Genomic DNA, 20,242 nt, shown 5'->3' with positions numbered 1-20,242 from the left:
TAGTTGAAAGTGGGCGTCCCTGCCCTGTGACTCTTTTGATGAAAAAAAATATATCTGTCAATCTGTCGGATGATTGTTTATCTGAACCCTCACCAATGAATTAAGATACAGGGCTTCAGTTGAGTCTAAAAGTCTGTGGGAATCCCGAAACATTTTAGACATGCTCATAGGTAACCCCAGGTTACATGGCGAAAACAATTAGCCATGTCAAATGTTACTAATGCTAAAGAGGACTTGAATGAAGTGGTAAGGTCTATCACATAGTTGTCTTCCAGGAATAAACCCTTTCTGGTCCTCACTGACTAATTTCCGACCACACCTGAAAGTCTCTTAGCCAGTGTCTCTTAAGGGCTCCGTTTTTATCATGTGAAACATGTTCTAGGTCTTACACCAATCTTTATTGGATCTATGAAATAAAAAATCTGATCTGGAGAGGATGGAAGTGACCTTTTAAGGGTCACAAACAAGTGCTACTTCAGGCACCCAGATAATGGCCTCCTTTGAGCACAAAATGGTTTGACTCTGAGGCAAGCGTCCATTTTCTAAATGGTTGGTATCTGGACCTTGTTTACAGAGGCATAAACGTTGCTTGGCCTGAACCACTTTTTCTTATTTGACGGCTTATTAGTAAGCTGAGAAGTTCACAGCTTAAACCGTGTTTTCAAGAGAGGAAAATTATGATAGTTAAGAATGTGCTGGTAGTACATTTCGTACCAGGATGCTACCAACACTAGTTAAGTTAATTCCCTAAAACCTGTGGAGATGTAATATATTAAACAATAATGCTTTGGTGTCAGCATGTTGCATTGTTTTACTTTAATAATATTTATGCTTTTAAAGACAGCCTTAAAATATACAAAAACATAACAATAAAGCAACAACAAAGATTCTGCATGACAATTGGGCCTTAAAACGCATTATTTTAGTTACAAATGGTAATTTCATGGGGTGAGGCCAGCAAGACTGCCCAGTAGCCGTAAAACCTGCGAGTTCCGGAGGCCTGACATTAATCCTGTCAATATCTTGCCATCACATGGGAATAAAAAAAAAAAATTCTAGCTTACGCGTCAAGAATTTTCAATTCTATTAAGGATACGGAAGCGAGGATTATGCTTTCTCTTTAAATTGCGTTGGTGCCCTTATTGCTAGTGGTAGGTATATACTTACCCATACCCATAATCCCCCTTTCAGCAAAGCCTCACTGCAGTCTCATCAACCCTCTCACAGGATCCCCAAGTCCTGCTGCTTTCACTCGCCCTGACGGAGGACCACCAACCATTCCACAGCCGCCATTTTGTTAAATGATTGAGCCACCTCTACAGCAGGACGTCTCTTGGCTCCTGGCTCTTCAGGGTGTCCTCACTCACCCCCACAATGCTGCAGACAATTCAACAGAACCAGTATACGCCATTTGGTGCAGTAGATCGTATGTCAGGACCGGAGGCTCAGATTATGCTTTCTCTTTCTTTTACTGACTCAACACAGCAGCTAATCAAATATCATAAAACAAATTAAAAAAAACAATACCTATGATGCTTTACAATATTATCACATGTCCCAATCATAGCCCAGGATCCAGCCTATATAAGTCATGACCCCCAAATGTCACTTTCTCTTTCTTTTAAACGTCAGTTAAATACCAAAAACATATCAGAAATGCAGCTCCTTACAGATTAAACTTTTCAAAATCAACTAGATTAGAAGTCCCAGAAACCGCAAGCCAAGCTCAACAGGAGCCATAACCAGAAGGAGCAGGATCCTTTCCAGCAGAACCGAAGCCCATAGATCTGACCTCTCCGAAAGCTGAAAGATCGGGAAATTCATCATTCATGGTGTGTTCTGATCAGACCCTAAAATGACAAAATTGAAGGTAATATCCTCCTTAATGTAAAGAATATACATTTATCCAAATGTCTGTATGCAAAATCCATACGTCCAGTGAGGGCAAATTCATAAACATTTTTAACAATAAATCACAAAAAAAACTTAGCACTAGACCTTAATAAGTGTCATAAAGAACTATGGGGGTATAATCCTCACCTCCGTGTCCTTAATAGAATTGAAAATTCGTTGATGCATAAACTAGAATTTTTTTTTATTCTGTCAGGACCGGAGGCTCTGATTATGCTCGTTTAAAGCAATTACCACAGTCTCCACATCAACAACAGGTTTCTGATAGAATTTATGAAACGTAGACTCAGAAGACCAGTCTGCTGCCCTCATAATGTCCTCCAGACGAGAACCTAGAGCATATGTCTTGGAAGCCATGGCTCCACAGGCCGAGTGAGCCCCAAATTTTGATGTATCTATTCCAGCTTCACTCATCGCTCATTTCATTCATCTAGATAAAGTAGCGGGCGACACTGGTTTAAAAGGTTTCTGTAAAGAAATTAATAATTGACCCCTAGAATCTTGTCTGATTTCTTCAGTGGCAATTTCATATGCTTTCAAACATTGAACGACACACAATTGTGGCTTTTCAGGAAACATCGGATACGTTACCAACCTGCAATTAGTTTTCGTCCTTTTTGTGATGTTAAAGGTAACACCCTCTGGAGAGTAAACTCTCCCTGCTTAAATCCAGTGCCGTAATGCTCTTTTACAAGAGATGAGGCAGAGCAACATAGTTTTGCAGAGTTCTGTTTTCTAGAAAGATAACTATTAGAAGGCCAATTCCCATAGGGAAGAATATCGGGCCAGAGGAGGATTCGACATGCAAATTCCTTTCATTACCTTGCAAACCAGAGAATGTTCCCCTACAGGCTTACTTTCAGTCGGCTCATGACCAGCAGAAATGTCAGACCTGAAATTGTCTGTTCTGTAAGCCAATCCTGAACCTACGAGTTCAGCTAAGAAATTCACAATCAAGTCAATGTCCGACCACACGGGATCGAAACCCTGCACGTCACACCAACTACTCTATCTCTGCCAGGCTGAGGCATACCGCTTATGAGGTCCTGCCGCCCATGCTTGTTTGATGAAATCTGCAGCTTGCTGCGAAATGCCTCTGGAATTCCATATTGACCTGAAACCATCCAGACCATTAACAGCAGTTGCTCTGACAGGACCAACAGATGTTGAAGGCCTTCCGGACTCATCAGAAGATTCTGACGAAGAAGAATGAGAAGCAGGGAAGCACATGCTAAAAACAGAGCTACGGTGAGCTACAGCCGGACTCTCCAGAATGGGGTCACAAGAACAATCTCCACCTTCTGTTGCCGTGTGTGAGACAGAACCCTGGGAATCATCATGAACCGGGGAAAAGCATACCCCCGATACTGAGTCCAGTCTTGGAGAAAGGCATCTGTCGCCAGAGGGTCCGGACGCCAGCTGAAAAACTTCAGTATCTGAAAATTGAGATGTGATGCAAAGATATCTGGTGAAAAAGTACCGGATCCAGTTTTCAATTGCTGGAATCCCTCAGATACCTGGAATTCCAATCCGCTATGGTATTCTGAGAACCTGGCAGGTAATCCGCCATGATAACCAGATGATGGCTGAGGCAATAATGCCCGAATTCCTTGGCAATTTCTGCCAGAATCCTGGATTGCCCCCGTCCCCCAATTTGTTGACATATCTGACTGCTGATATATTGTCAATCTTCAATAATATACACAGTCTGTCTTCTGAGGTGAGAGACTCTTAACGGCAAATGAGCTGCTAGAAGCTCTAAACAATTTATGTGGCAACTCCGTTCCGATCTCAACCATCGCTCCCCCGTCGCCATCGAGCCGCAACGAGACCCCCAGCCCCACTGACTAGCATCCCGTTCGATCACTACATCTGGATAAGATCCGAAAATGGCTTTGCCCTTCCAGGCATCCATATGCTCTAGCCACCAATGAAGTTCCATCCTTACTTCGTCGGATAACGGAATCTGTTCCGAGTAAGTCAGGCCCTCCACAAGGTGTTGGAGTTTTAGTCTCTGAAGAGCACGATAGTGAAGTGGGGTCGAAAAATGGCAATAACTGACTGGCTAATGCAGACCTCAATTCTCTCTCGATGCTGCAAATCTTCTTAGAAGGAAGAATAAGATGTGACCGGACTGAACCTATTTGGAAACCCAGGAAGTCTATCACCTGGGAAGGACTCAATAGTGACTTCTGCACATTGATAAGAAATCCCAGATCCTGTAAGAGCTGAACACTCCACTCTAAATGACTCAGGAAAGTTTGTGCATCTCGAGCCATCAATAATATGTCATCCAGATAAAATTATCAAACGTACCCCTCGGGCTCGAAGTGATTCCACCGCTGGTCTTATCAACTTGGTGAAGCACCAGTGGGCTGACGACAGGCTGAAGGGGAGACAACTGACCTCCAGGCAGTGACCCCTCCATAGGAAATGTAAATATCTCCCGTGGGGAGGAAAAATCGAGAGATAGGCGTCCTTGCGGTCCAGCCGGACCATCCAGTCGCCTTCTAATAAAATGTCTCTCAACATGTGTATTCCTTCCATTTTGAAGTGCCTGTACAAAATCCAATGATTGAAGTCTTTTAGTTTTAGCACAAGGCGATGACCTCCACCCTTCTTGTCTACTAGGAAAATGGGGCTGATAAAACCGAAAGTGTGAGGGGAGGGAAAACTTACTGCCAATTTGTCAAGCAGGGCTTGAATCTCTAAGTCTATAAAAGACTGATCTGCTTGGGAAAAATAGATTGGCGGGGGGCTGCAATTGCTTCGGGGTACTGAAAAACTCCAGTCAGAAGCCTAGCACCATCTGAAGAACCCATGGGTCTCCTGAAATCTGTTTCCATTTGTCTAGGAACAATCCTACTCTGCCACCCAATAGCACCTGAGAATGTGAATATAATTCTTACCGGAATATCCAGCGTCCTGGATTACTCCCTGTTGTCCCCGGCGGGACCATCTACGGAATCTGGAATGCCCTCCTCTGGAGCGAGTGGGATGGAAGGTGGTGTCCAAAGGCTCTCCATACCAACTTCCTATTTCTCTCGGATAGTAGTTATGAGGACTTGAGTAAGATCATCGGCCGGGCATTGGCCCTCCATAATGGCCAGCCATGAGAATAAGGCCTCTTTTGAAAACCTTTTTAAGTGACATCTGGGCCTTGTCGAGGGAGGAATAGGTAGAACAGAATTTTGCTAATTCTTTGATGAGACGCCCCAAAGAGTACTCCGTTGGCCAAAGGGCCTGCTTCTGAGGTGGCTAGGTTGTTTAATTTGGGGTCGATACGCATGAGGATAGACCTTCTACGTTCTGATGAAATAGCACAATTGGTATTACCAAGCTGACATATGGCCCTTTGCGCCCAACCAATTAAAATGTTAGTGTCCACCTGTGTCCCTGATTCTTTGGAATGGAAAGCAAGCTCCAGGATTTTAGTTAGAGGACCAGAAATGTCTAACAGCTTGTCGTGGCAGTTACGGCACAACCTGTCCAGGCCCTTTTTTAGGGTCCCTGGCGTATTTCTTCATAATTGTCACCATAGTGGGGTTAACTTCTGGAGTCTCCACAACCTTGTCTTCTAGATCTGGTGTAGGACATTCCATCCTGAGGCGGGACCTGATCTCTTTATCAAAGCTCTTGCGTTTGTGAAATTGCACATACTTACCACTTCCTGAGGTGGAATCCAATTGGATGCTCTGGGATGGAGGAACTTTGGGGGGGAAACTTGTTTCTTAGGTTTCTTACTGGGACCCGGTTTATCAGAGTCATCAGAGTCCTCTGAGGATGTATCTTTCTCCAAAGAGGAAATCCAAGTCTTTTCTGACACTATAGTTATGCTCGCTGGTTCTTTTGCGGTGAAGTTTTTCAAAAGCATCATCATGGGCGTCCACAGACGCAGAATCAAGTCCTTTCCCTTTATCTTTAGACTTAGATCCTTCGCCTTGCGTCTGAGGCTCCGGCATTAAACCCTTGGTACAAGTGAAACCGAGGAGCTGACCAGAAAAAGGTCCCAAAGCCCTAACTAGGGCATCGTTAACCGACTGTTGGACTCTACAATCTAGGGCTTCAACCAGGTTCATTTAAAGGTGATTATCAGCATCTTCAGGGTAATATCCTGACTCATTCTCATCTCATTGAGCCATTCTCCTGATATATAATTGTTTTGTTATATTAATAATAGGCAGGAGAGATCAATATAGGGGGGAGTGTAAAAACCCCTACCAGGCTAAACAGGCCCATAAAATGTGGAGGGAGGCAACCTGGGTAAAACACACTCTAGGCAGAGCCCATACAATTATTACAGCCCTGAACTTTAGGCAGAAGGGCGTATAGGGTGCACAGAAACAGCAGACCAGTGCGCTTCCTCAAGGTCGCATCACAAGAGAAACGAGCTGGCTTCTCAGAGAAACACTGTGGAAACAAAATGTCTCGTAAAACATGATGTGTGGAGTAAAAACAAAAATAGGACTACGGAAGTGAAGTGTAGTCCGCTCCCACTCCACGAAAGGCCAGAATCGGTAGAAAAAGCTGATGTCAAAACGAAGTGCCCGGAGAGCGGTAAGATAAACAAACATTGCGAGCTGAATCGCTTCACAAGATAACATCAATATAGGCAATAGAAGTGATAATAGTGGTATATGAATTATCGAGTACTTATCTGCTGCAGAGCAGCAAATAAAGAGGAAATTACATTTGGGGTCATGACTTGCATAGATTGGGGTCCTGGGCTATGATTGGGACATGTGATAATATTGTAAAGCATCATGGACATCAATGTTTTTTTGTTTTAATGTTATTTGATTGGCTGCTGTAATCAGTCAGTAAAAGAAGGAGAAAATCTAATCCGAGCCTCTAGTCCTGACATAGAATCTACTGCACCAAATGGCGTGTACTGGTTCTGTAGAGTTGCCTGCAGCAGTGTGGGGTGAGCGAGGACACTCTGAAGAGCCAGGAGCCAAGAGACGTCCTGCTGCAGAGGTGGCTTAACCATTTAGCAAAATGGTGGCCGTGGGATGGTTGGGGGTCCTCTGTCAGGGCTAGTGAAAGCAGCAGGACTTTGGGACCCTGTGAGAGGGTTGATGAGACTGCAGTGAGGCTTTGCTGAAAGAGGAATTATGGGTATTGGTAAGTATATACCTACCACTAGCAATAAGGGCACCAACGCAATATAAAGTCCAGTCCAGGTCTCTATACATTAGCCCCTGGCTCAACCCTTGGTAGCAGGCTGCAACCAAGCAGACAGGCTTAACTCGGAAGACAGGTATGAAAAGCATCTAAATATACCAGTACATTAAATAAGTAGTGATATGAAATTGTGAAGATTACATTAAAAATAAATGTTTTCTAGTGTCTAAATACGAATAGCGCCAACCGGGGACATCTGGTTGTGCTTGACCAGGACCAAGTCACAAACTGAGGCTGACTGTGATGGAGCCATGCTCAGATACACTGAGTGGTAGACCTTGGTCAAAGTTTCACCTTCGAACTTGGAAACTTTTCTGGATGATTTTCTCCCAATGTCGTGCGGTCCCCTCCAGCAAGCCCATTTCGATGCAACGTTGTCAGGTTGCTTCTCCGCGAGGCCCCGGTCAAATCCTGGAAGTCTAGAGCTCCGGAGCTTTCAGCAGGACAAACCTGAAATTCAGGCTGGGTCGCAATTGAAAGTAGTCCGCTTGACTCTCAACGTCAAGCCGGTCAACATATAGAGCCTTTTCCAAAAGTTGCTCCACACTTATGGAACTTCTTCCTGAAGTTCCCCTTGAGGGTTCAAAGTGCCCAAAACACAAATCCAAGGGTCTAGAGGTTCTAGGATGGTTCTTGCAAGTTTAGAACTACAGTTCCCACAGTGCACCTGGCTAAATCCGTAAAAGTCCACTGGACGCACTGCAGGCTGGGGACTTCTTAAAGGAGATTGTGCAAGGAAACTCTGTTAACCTGTTTCTTTCAGGGAGTCCGCTCAACCCTTTTATAAGAAAGGCAAAGTCCTCAGGGCTGTAGTTCCCAGTGTGCAATAGGAGCAGTCCTTCAGAGAGCAGACCTTTGGGGTGCAGACCAGGGTTCCATCGGGCAGTCCTTCTCCTTCTAGTTTCAGGCAGCAGATCTGAGTTGCTATGTAGCTCTCACATATTTATTCAATGGTCTGGGGGCGACGATCAGGGGGGCACCCCTATCCAATGAGGTGCAACCTGCCACCCAAAAGCATGACAGCTTCCTCCAAAATGTGGCATATTCTTCTCCCACAAAGCACTGCAACTTTAAAAACTCAAGTTGGAGGATTCCTCTTCAGGAGAGCATGACCTGGCTAAACCAACCTACTGGTGAAGCTCATTTCATTAACACCCCCCCTCAAGACCTTCTGCCAATTCTGTTCTTGAACGTGCAATCTGGCCAAGGGGTTCAGGATGCGGGGGTAGGCCTGTCTGGCATTCCTTACTGCCCTGTTCTCTTTGAAGCCCAGTTTGATTCACCCAGCTCCCTTGCTGGCATGTGCTCTGCAGCTGCAGAGGTCCCCCACCAGATAACATCTGCTCCATGCAGGCCACTTATCACCGCATCAAAGCGGCTTGGCTAAGGCTATTAAGGCTGACCTGTCAGGAGAGGGTGCTAGGAAGCTGGATTTTGGCTCAGAGAAAAGAATGCCCTGTAACTTTTTTTTCTATATTAGTTATGATAAATCCAACAACTTGCCATTGTTAAATTTATCATAGCCAGTCCTTTTAGTCCTTGAAGGACATGTCTAGCTTCTTCTAAACAGTATGTAAAATATTCCAATTTTAACCTACGGAGCTAAGTATCTACAAGGGGGGAAATGAAATGGGTAGTTTTTCCCTCACCAGGGCATATAAAGAGTCTTTTATAATGTTCATGCTTATAGTTCCATGGCACTAAGGGAGACCGTAGAAGTGACATGTGTAAAAAATAAAAATAAATAATGTAAAGTAACATTTTAGAAGTACCTTTAATTCCAAAGTCGAATTTGCATATATTTTCTTTTAAAGAAAAGCAGGGGTGCCTTTAAAAATGACAGCAGACAACACAGTAATGCACATTCCAGTGCAGGGAATCTACTGGGCATCTAACCCTCCCTGCCCTATTATCTACTAGGGACTTACGGTAGTTTGAATCCCCCTTGCTTTAGTATATATTAGGAACTTACAGGGGTCTGTCATTGCCAATTGTAATTATACCTATTTACATATACCTTTTTATTCAGAGCATGTGCATGGGCCTGGTTAGCAGAATGGAGGGCACAGTCAGAGTAATTTCCCACCAGTATCGGTCACAAACAAATGGGTGAACAGGGCTAAAAGGACGACTTTCTCACAGGCTTGGAGTGCCTCCATCACTTATGTCTCCAGCGTGCCGATTCCTAAGCTGCGGAGGGGCGAGGCACTGGATTGGGCTCTCAGACTTGAACAGCAAGGCCAGAGAGCCAAGACACTGTTGGGCATTACAGGCTGATGGAGCTGCAGCAGATTTCATGAGGACTGGAGTGGCAGTGGGACCCCGGGGGAGGTCACCAGCATGGCGTTCCTGGCCCGAACCTCAGCACAGCAGGCACATGCTTCCTGACCAGCCACGCCTCCCTCCTGGGGAATGTGGCAGGAGAGTTGACACAGAGGTAATAATGGGACATGAGGGACTGCTGCAAGGCTGTGCACTAGCTGGGGGCCAAGGGATAGAACACTTGGGGACCTTGGAGTGGTCATTGCGGCCACACAGACAACTCATACTGCAGGAACACAAAAAAAAGGAAGCCTGACTTGGTGCCTGTAGAGAACCTATTAAGAGCAGTGACTGAAGTGCCAAGGGGAATGCCCTGACACCATTGCCCCGATGCAGGGTTCAAACCTGATTGAGTTTCAGGTTTGGTATGTGGGGGGGAATTGTTTCTTTATATATGTGTAGTTGTTATTTTTTCTTGATTTCTTAGTGTATATTAATAAAATGATTTTTCTGTTTAGAATATGTACTAATATTGGATTAATTCATATGTGAGATTCGGATGTGAGAGTGTTGTGTGTTTTACTCTTCTTTTAGTGCCCTTGATCACTCTCCATATTAGATTAGGGACCCCTGTTTAAATTTCCTTTACTGTATTTCCTAGAAATAACCATGAGGTTTTCCCTTTTAATAGCTGAGTGCCCTGGATATGGTTAATAACAAGTCATGTGGATTACATATGAAAACAATGAATCATCAATCCAAGCTTTATAGCCAACGTATTTCAGTCTTCTGTATCGCCCAAAGGTTTGACGGGCTTCATCAGGACTGCTCTTATCCCTGCCTAATCCTACATGCTTTCCATACATCAAAGTGAGGTGCTCAGATCGTCATACCTGACCAGTTGTGGCATGGATAAGCCTTCAAGCAAGCACTGACAAATATGACACTTACTTGAAAATCATACATATATGCACTCCAAAGCTGAGAAAACACTGCAAACTCGCACCTTTTCTGTGTGCCACGTGAGATGTGTGAGCTGCTGCATTGTAGCGTGGTAAATGTTGATCATGCCAGTGTTTTGGCATCAGCTCATTTTACTAATTTATCCTTTTTTCAGGTTATTCTTGTATCCTATGCATGGCGAGGGCACCTCCCTCTAGTCATACACTCACAATGAAGGACAATAATAGCATACATGGTTTATCACTAATGTGGTGTAGATTCAAATACACATGTGGTGGCTGTGATTTCCATTGTCTTGCTTCAGATATACTGAAATGAACTGATAAGCATCACTGAAAAACAGATACTTGATAATTTGTTCGCTAAGGAGTGATAGTTACATCTCTTTGTGTGTATATGATTTAGTTTGCACCCCAAATTGACATGAAATAGTTGCATCACTATGTATAGGTAAACACCCCAATTTGGAGTGACTTGCCATGTTTGAGTATTCTAGAGTATTCAGTCCTGTTCCACATTGGATAACAGAGTATCTTCTTCAAGGAAGCCTCTGAAATAATGGACCATAATGAGGGTAGGGGGGCATTTAATACTTTCCCCACAAAGTTTATTAGATATCGGTGCTTCTGTTGAGCTTATTGGTCTGAGTTGAACACGCAGATATATTGAGAATGAAATAATGGACATTAGGGAAGGAATCAGAGCCCATTGGAGTAGTTGGCCTTGAGAACCATCAAAATGTGGTGATATTTGAGGGGCTGATTACTTGAAACCCTGAAAAGGTCAGGATTCAATACATGTTCCTCTAGATAAAAACTATTTTTCTCTGCATTGTCAGAAGATTGGTGATGAGGTGACCGCTGTACTCTGTTGCAAAATGGTGTGATCCAAGGGCTGAATTAGATTCATGACCATGAACAAGAATTGGTCCAGAAGTAGATTTTAGTGTGGGAAGGGGCTTGGTCTTTAAGGGCTGTTATCAAGAGTGACTGAAAATCTGCCATGAAAAGGGAATTTGATCAGAAGGGCTAGGCCATTTAACACTTATGTTTCTTGGATGGGATGCGATTTCTCTACCTGTGTAAATGTTATTTAAAATTTCTAATGTTTCACAATAACTGTAAACCGAATTAGCAAAGAAGTGATATCCCTTGTTAGGAAAACTATCACTTGTGGAGACAAATGTGATCTTTATTCCACCTGAAGACAGATCTACGAGAGTGTATTTTCAAAGGTAAGATTGCAAAAGCTGGTAGTCTATGGGATAAGTGTGAAAATATTGTTAAATTGTCTATCAGGGTCAAAAATGTTAACAAAGAGAAAACCACAAGCAATTAATAATAATATTAATGACATTAAAAACGTTTATCGGGGGTAACCATGACTTCTCCAGTATTGGATCTTTCATAGATTCACATGCTTGAATCATCCCCGTCGTCGAGGTGGGAGCCTCACGGTAAACTTAAATATATAAAAAGCAGTAAGTCAGTAAAAGTAAAACCAGTAGGCCCTAGTAGGCCTCATAGGGTATTTTACAGTCTATCCACTTTGTTTTGTGAAAAGACCCAAACTTGAGTATCAACCAATCAGGATTCAGCCCCTCCCAAACACTCCCAACAGAGGCTGAATTCCCTCAGATTTTCTACCGCACGTCGTGTGAAGGGAGTCTCCCTGAGCTCTGCTCAGTTTTTTTCCTATTTTCTGACTGAAGATTGTTTTTTCTCTCAGGAAACTAGTTACAACTTTACTATGTCTGAAAAGGCAAAGAAGGGTCTGTTCAGAGACTGTGACAACTGTGGGAAGAAGAGACTACATATTGATGACCCCCACAAGAAGTGTATTTACTGCCTTCATCCAGATCATAAGGTGAGAGACTGCAAAATCTGTCGCACCTTTAGTCAAAAAACCCTCAAAGACCGAGAGGGTAGACTTCTCTTATGGCTGCAAAAACAGAAAGCCTTAGAGCATCCTTCATCAGACAGCGAAGAGTCACCACAAACTTCTCGCCCTCAGAAAAGAACAGGTGAGAGAGATAGAGGTGCGGATGAACCACCAAGAAAAATGCACAAAAAGACAAAACAAGTCTTAACTGAAGAGGCAGTTAAACATGGACCAAAAAAGGTTCATTCAGAACCTACTACGCCGTTACACCGGAAAAGCACCTCAAAGAAACCATCCCTGTCTCTGTCACCACAAAAAGAGACAGAAAAACTCTTTTTGGTGAAAAAACAACCGTCGACGACTGCCCCGTTGACGACAGTGTCGACGGTAACAGCGACCACGGTATCGTCGACGTTCACAACACCATCCTCACCGATGATTATGACGTCGTCGCCGTTGTCATCGACGACGATTATTACTGCAAAAATCTTCAAAAGAGCTTCGTCGGCAACCACAGCGTCGACAGCGGAGGCCTCCTGGGTTCACAAATCATCCAGGGCACTCCCATCTACGCAAGATACGTCGGCGAAGCGACCGTCGTCGGTAAAATACCCGTCGACGAAGGGACCGTCGACTAAGGACCCATTGACAAAGACGCAGTCATGGACGGAAGCGTCGACGAAAGACCCGTTGACGACAGTACCGTTGACGACAGTACCGTTGACGACAGTACCGTCGACGAGGGAACCGTCGACGAGGGAACCGTCGACTATGGAACCGACGATCACCACAGCATTAACAGTTTACAAACCTTTGGACATTTCACCAGATCATTCCTCATACCATCATGAGGACTCCACCAGATTCTTACCACTTTCCCTTATTAATATAGGGGACAAGCCATCTGACATTTTGCCGATGCATACATCACCAAGTAAAGTGCTGCCATACCCACCGCAACATCTTTTAGACGATGATGATGATGAGGATCAAGGAATGTTTGGGGCAGCTAGTAGCCCGTCCCAACTAAATGTCAAATGTCAAGAGTTTGATGAAGAAGAGGATCAACATTACCAGCATAGTTATGCTTCAACATCTTATCCACAGGCAAACCAACCATCGCCACTAGCTATGCCTAGCACATTAGTGACAGATTTACAACATATGTTGAAGGACTACTATAAAAGGTTCCCACCGTCAACTCAGTCCACACCACCTAGACCTCAGAGTTACCAGCAAGCTCAAACTACTAATGTTTCCGAAAAGCCACAGGCTAGTAGACCTGTAACTAGCCAAGCTCCGGAAGCTTACCTCTCGTCGGACGACGAAAGGGAAGAGGGCGAGCTAGCAGATTCAGCGGCTAGTGAATGGGACGATTATCTCGTTCCCACACCATCTCCACCTCCAGCAGCTCCAGTGGATTCTCCTCCAGAAGACATAGGAGGTTTCCATAATATCATAGAGAGAGCGGCGAAACGTTTTGGCCTGGCAATTGTTTCCCATGAAACTGAGTGTTTTTTGTATGACTTTAAAGAGCCATCAAAGAGATCTGTAAGAGCCATACCGATTGTGGATTTCTTATGGCAGGAGGGTTTGAAGGCAATGAAAAACCCAGCAACAGTGCCTTCACAAATGCCAAGGCTAGAGAAAAAATACAAGGCCCCAGATGATTCTCCGGCCTGTTTAGTCTCACAGCCGAAACCTGACTCGGTTATATCACAGGCGGCTCAACGACGAACCAAAAACCCCTCTACGCCTATTGCGTCTCCCCCAGACAAAGAGGGAAGGAGACTAGACAATATCGGTAAGAAATTCTCCTCGGTTGCTGCAGTAACGGTCAAGGCGGCCAATTCCCTCGCCATCCTGGGAAGGTACGATCGCCAGATGTGGGCAGACATGTCCGCTTTTGTAGATTCACTGCCAGAAGATCTCAAGGTGGAAGCTAAAAAGGTCTTGCAGGAGGGAGAAAGGGTCTTCGCAGAGATAATAGACAGTGCAATAGATATTTCCCTCACTGGCTTTCGACAATTAGCTGGAGCAGCAGTCCTGCGCAGACAAGGGTGGCTTAAAGCTACTTCATTCAGACCAGAAGTCCAGACTCGTGTTCTCGACATGCCCTTCGATGGAGAGAGTTTGTTTGGCAAACATGTCGACGACATGCTGCAGGCTATCAAGACGGATACCGATACAGCAAAATCCCTAGGTACCCTGCAGTATAAAAAACTACCTTTTCGTGGAGCAAGGGGTAGAGGTAATTACTCCTTTCGAGGTGGATACCAACAATACAGGTCACAATATCCATCTTCCTCCACAGGACCAGGACATCAGCACCATCAACAACAGCAGCATTATCGATTACCACCAGCCGCAGCTTACAAACATCCGGCTAGAGGAAGAGGAGCTGCCCGAGGAAGAGATACAGGCAGAAAGCAATGACCAGCGGATAATCTCAACACCTCCCCAATCAATATTGAAGGTCGGAGGTCGCATCAATTCTTATTTCCCCAAGTGGAAGGCTATAACATCGGACAGATGGGTACTAGATGTAGTGACCAGAGGTCATACTCTGGAATTCATGCAAACACCACCGAGTGTCCCTCCATCGGGTACACCGCCTCCGAGGTTGAACCAACTTCTCAGGGAAGTAAGAATAATGCTAACAAAAGGAGCAATAGAACCAGTCCCTTTATCTCAAAAGAACAAAGGATTCTACTCCCGGTTTTTCCTTCTAAAGAAACCCTCAGGAGACTGGCGCCCCATCCTGGACTTGAGAGCACTAAACAAGTTTCTAAAGAAACAATCGTTCAGGATGGTAACGTTGCAGGATGTCCTGCGTCTCTTAAACACGGGAGATTGGATGGCATCCCTAGACCTCCAGGATGCTTATTTTCATATCCCCATATATCGCAAACATCGCAAATTTTTAAGGTTCAGGGTAGGAAGTATGCACCTCCAATTCCGGGTTCTACCATTCGGTCTCAAATCAGCCCCCAGAATCTTCACAAAAATGTTAGCTCCAGTAGCAGCACATCTTTGCCAGTCAGGTATCCAGGTCTTCCCTTACCTGGACGACTGGCTTATAAAGGCACCCTCAAAATTCCAAGTAACAAATCATATTTCCTATTGCCTTCAATTGTTACACAGCCTGGGGTTTGTAGTCAACTACCAGAAATCTCAGATATACCCCAAACAAGAATTGAGTTTCTTGGGAGCAATTTTGGACACAGTACGCAGCAAAGCGTACCCATCACACGAGAGGAAACAAAAGTTAACCTCTTTGGCAGACAACCTATCCAGAAAAAAGTTCGTTTCAGTCCGCATCTACAAATCATTGCTCGGAATGATATCATTGTGCATTCCGCTAGTCCCAGATTGCAGGCTCCATATGCGACCCCTGCAAGAGCAATTGGACATACAATGGACACAGGTCCACGGCTCCTTCGAAGACAAGATTCGCATAACGCCTCTAATGAAGAACACTATGAGGTGGTGGGCGACTCCAACCAATTTCTCAAAAGGGCTGTCTTTTCTTCTTCAAACACCAAGTTACATAGTAACAACGGATGCCTCTCTCGAAGGATGGGGTGCACACTGCCAGGACCTGCAAATCAGCGGAATCTGGAATCAGCAAGAGAGCCAGCTCCACATCAATTATCTAGAACTCAAAGCAATACACTTAGCTCTAAAAGCTTTCTTGCCAAAGATACAATGTTCAAGCGTCTTAATCCGGACGGACAACATGACCAGCATGTTTTATCTAAACAAGAAAGGAGGCACAAGATCCCTACAACTCTCGCAGCTAGCCCAACAAATTTGGACATGGGCCATCAAACACAATATTTCACTAAAAGCGGAGCATGTGCCAGGACAGATCAATGTTCTAGCAGACACCCTGAGCAGGACAGTGATTCCTTATCACGAGTGGGAGCTAGACCAGAAAACTCTCAATGGCCTGTTTCTATTATGGGGCAAACCAAACTTAGACCTATTTGCCACTCTCGAGAACAAGAAATGCCAGTTCTACACAAGTTGGCTTCCCCAAAAAGATTCGTGGGGGAATGCGTTTTCGATGAGATGGTCAGGAGTTTATGCCTACGCTTTTCCTCCGATCCCGCTCATTCCGAGAGTCATCAGAAAAATGAAGACGGAGGGGTGTCGACTTCTACTCATAGCTCCCAGATGGCCCAGACAAATATGGTATACGGAGCTCCTCATGCTCTCCGAACGACCACATCTACCACTCAGACAGAGTCCGACTCTTTTAACGATGCACCAGGGACAAGTCACACACCCACATCCGTCGTCTCTTCATTTGTCGGCTTGGCTCCTGAACACAATGAATACTTAAATCTCAAAATTTCCCCAGAGTGTAGAGACATCTTAGCAAAAGCTAGAGCTGACACTACCAACAAAACCTATAGACTTAAATGGAAACGGTTTTGTGTTTGGTGTGCAGCGGAAAATATACATCCTTTATCTTCTACTCCGGAACAGATACTTCCATATCTCCTGCTCCTGGCAAAATCAGGACTTGCATATTCTTCCATACGGGTACATCTGGCACCAATTTCCAGATACCGCAGATCACCAGACAGACACTCTTTGTGTTCCACAAGAATTGTCAAACAATTTATGAAGGGCCTTTTTCGGGTCTTCCCGCCAATTAGGAAACCTCCGCCTCTATGGTCATTGAATGTTGTGTTGATGCAGCTCATGAAAGCTCCTTTTGAGCCGATCCACAAAGCTGACCTAAAATTCCTCGCATGGAAAACAGCGTTACTGTTAGCTCTTACTTCGGCAAAAAGAGTCAGTGACATTCAGGCGTTCACCATCAAACAGCCGTTCCTCCAGTTTACAAACTCAGGTGTCATCCTGCGGACAAATCCTAAATTCATTCCGAAAGTTCCCTCAACATTTCATTTAAATGAACCAGTCATCTTAAAAACTTTTTTTCCAAATCCGCAAACAGTGGCGGAAAAAACATTACATTCTCTCGATATTAAAAGATGTTTAAAGTTTTATCTACAGAAAACTCAGGCCATCCGCCAGTCGGATCAATTATTTGTAGCATTCGGCGGAACAAAGAAGGGACACGCGGTGTCCAAACAGACTTTAGCAAGATGGATTGGCCTGGCGATTCAATTCTGCCATTCAAAAGCAGGAAAGCCGCTCCACACCAGGGTGAGAGCCCACTCTACAAGATCGGTAGCCACTTCAGCTGCACTCTTTGCAGGTGTACCACTACATAGCATCTGTAGAGCAGCGACATGGTCCAGCCAACACACATTTACAAGACATTACTGTCTAGAGGAGACTAACCAGGTCGATACAGCAGTGGGACAAGCAGTGCTGAGGCATCTATTTCGTTAAGGTGAGCCTCTTACACATCCCACCACCACACTCGAGGTATGGTCATTAATGGTTCATTTTCTTATACGGTTTAACGTGTCGTATTCTCCATAATAATAGCATAAATTGTGTCAGGATTTCTTGCCACACACCTGTTATTGCTCTTATATTCGGATGTTTATGAATATAAATATAATTATATGTAAGTGCATATTTAAAACTGAACTAATGTGAATCACATCACGTATAGAATTAAGATGGAATTACAGTCAATGTAATTCAGTAAGTAAGAAAACATTACTGCTCGTTACTCTGATTCAAGCATGTGAATCTATGAAAGATCCAATACTGGAGAAGAAAATTAGTTACTTACCTGTAACTGCAGTTCTCCAGTATTGGTATCTTTCATAGATTCACATGCGACCCACCCTCCTCCCCTCAGAGGCTCCCCTATTATACAGATATTAAACTTCACACTCCTACTAGAAAATCTGAGGGAATTCAGCCTCTGTTGGGAGTGTTTGGGAGGGGCTGAATCCTGATTGGTTGATACTCAAGTTGGGGTCTTTTCACAAAACAAAGTGGATAGACTGTAAAATACCCTATGAGGCCTACTAGGGCCTACTGGTTTTACTTTTACTGACTTACTGCTTTTTATATATTTAAGTTTACCGTGAGGCTCCCACCTCGACGACGGGGATGATTCAAGCATGTGAATCTATGAAAGATACCAATACTGGAGAACTGCAGTTACAGGTAAGTAACTAATTTTCCTGTCTCTTAGCTTTGTGTAAATGTCTTCTAAGGTCTCGCCTAAGACAGTGCATGTGTTTTCTGTTGTGAGACATTTTGCTACAGTGGGCTTAGACCCTGGCCATTGTTCACCATTGATTGGCTTTGTTATCACTTTCATTTGGTTCCTATTCGATGGATTGTGCGGGCTTTACTTCCCCATTGTGAGTTGTCCCTCTTCCAATGAATAGATGCATTACTGTGTCCTTACAGTGCTCATTTTTTATTGCTACTATTTTTTTCTTTTAGGTTAAGCACTCTTACTAGAGTGCATACGTTTTCAGGCTGCTTCGCTTGTGTGCTTCTCTACTTCCCCATTTCCGTGTGGCTCTTTCTTACTGTGTGCTTCTCTGCCCTATCTTCATATTGCTCTGTCTCACTGTATTCTGCTGTGCAGCCGTCTTCACTATTTCGCTCGCTGTATGCCTCTCTGCTCCCACACCTGGTGTCCTTGTTGCTCTGTCTCATTATGTGCTTCTGTGCTCCCACCCCAGTCTCTATGTTGCTCTATCTTGCCATGTGCTTCTGTGCTCCCCCATGTTGCCTTGTCTCACCGTGTGCTTCTCTGCTCCTCTTGTTTTGTAGTTTACTTCCCCTTTACTTTTGCCTGCTTGCAAAATCTTTTGTGATTAAAAAGTATTATATGGGGCTTAGAAACCGCCCCTTATTTACCTGATCTTACCATTGACTTAGTCCAACATCGCTCTAATTTACGTGCTTCTGATTGGCCAGCACTTCATCTGCTTTCACTTCCTGTGTCCTTCCACTGGCTACCTGACTGTGAAGCTACTTCCTTTGGCATTTACGAATGAGCACTCCTTACGACTAGTAGGAATGATCCATCTGTGGAAGCAATCACCAGCAGAGCTCGCTTTTGTAAATGCCAGATAATTACAGATACTGCCTGCAGCAAGCATTACATAGCGGGTGGAGAAGAGTTTCATTGTGAAGACAAACAAAAAGACACAGCACATAGAAGCATTTTCTTCCACACAGGCTGTGTCCGAAGCTTGTACCCTTGGCAGCAGGAAAGCCAGACACTGGCAGCACTCTGACATTGGGGTTACCGAAACAGCTTTTTGTTGTGATTATATCACACTTACAGTCAGAAATCCTGACATCGGAGACAGCTGCAGATAAGAGGGCTGGCACATTCAGCTCTCGCAAAGGCATATCAATGGTGCCTTATAATAACCCCTCACACAATTCTGCAATCATGGGGCTATTAAGTACAAACATTGACGCAGTTTTACCTTGGACAATCACACATCACATGTCCTTCGTGGCGTCACCAGCTGAGAAGCTGCTGCCTGAAATGCAGTTCACGAACCCTGGGACAGACACCTCATCCATCCCTCCCTCCCAAGACCCTGCAACGACCTTGCCAACTTCTTTAACTAGAAAATCCAGGACATTTATGAAGGCTTTAGGAACCAAAGCCCACCAGAATCGCTCACCACCATGGACCTAGTACCTCACCAGATCCTGAACTCCTGGACACACATCACCAAAGAGGACACCCAAAGACTGATGAACTCCATCCACTCGGGAGCACGCTCGGATCCGTGCCCTCATCATATCTTCAACCTGGCCAGTGCCACCATAGCACCAGAGCTGTGCCGAACTATCAACCGATCCTTCAAGACTGCCACCTACCCATCAGACTTGAAGCACTCTGAGATCAACCTGCTGCTCAGGAAACTCACCACTGACCCGAGGGAGCTGAAAAAAAACCAGACCGATCTCTCTGCTCCCTTTCCCAGCCAAGGTAACGGAGAAGGCCTTCAACCAGCAACTCACTCAATTCCTCGAGACAGACCAAATCCTAGACCCATCCCAAGCCACTGACAACATACGCATCATAATAGACCACGGAGGCATGGCCGCACTCATCCTCCTT

At 44.6% G+C, this 20,242-nt stretch overlaps 1 protein-coding gene across 2 annotated transcripts in view; it reads left to right on the top strand.

Annotated features, from left to right (window-relative positions):
* Positions 1-20,242, top strand: part of MRPL11 (mitochondrial ribosomal protein L11) — a 656,778-nt gene that overhangs the window by 579,420 nt on the left and 57,116 nt on the right. The window lies entirely within an intron of this gene.

The sequence above is a fragment of the Pleurodeles waltl genome, chromosome 9, assembly GCF_031143425.1.
Source record: "Pleurodeles waltl isolate 20211129_DDA chromosome 9, aPleWal1.hap1.20221129, whole genome shotgun sequence".
Lineage (NCBI taxonomy): Eukaryota > Metazoa > Chordata > Amphibia > Caudata > Salamandridae > Pleurodeles > Pleurodeles waltl.
This window is presented reverse-complemented; position numbering and strand designations above follow the sequence as displayed.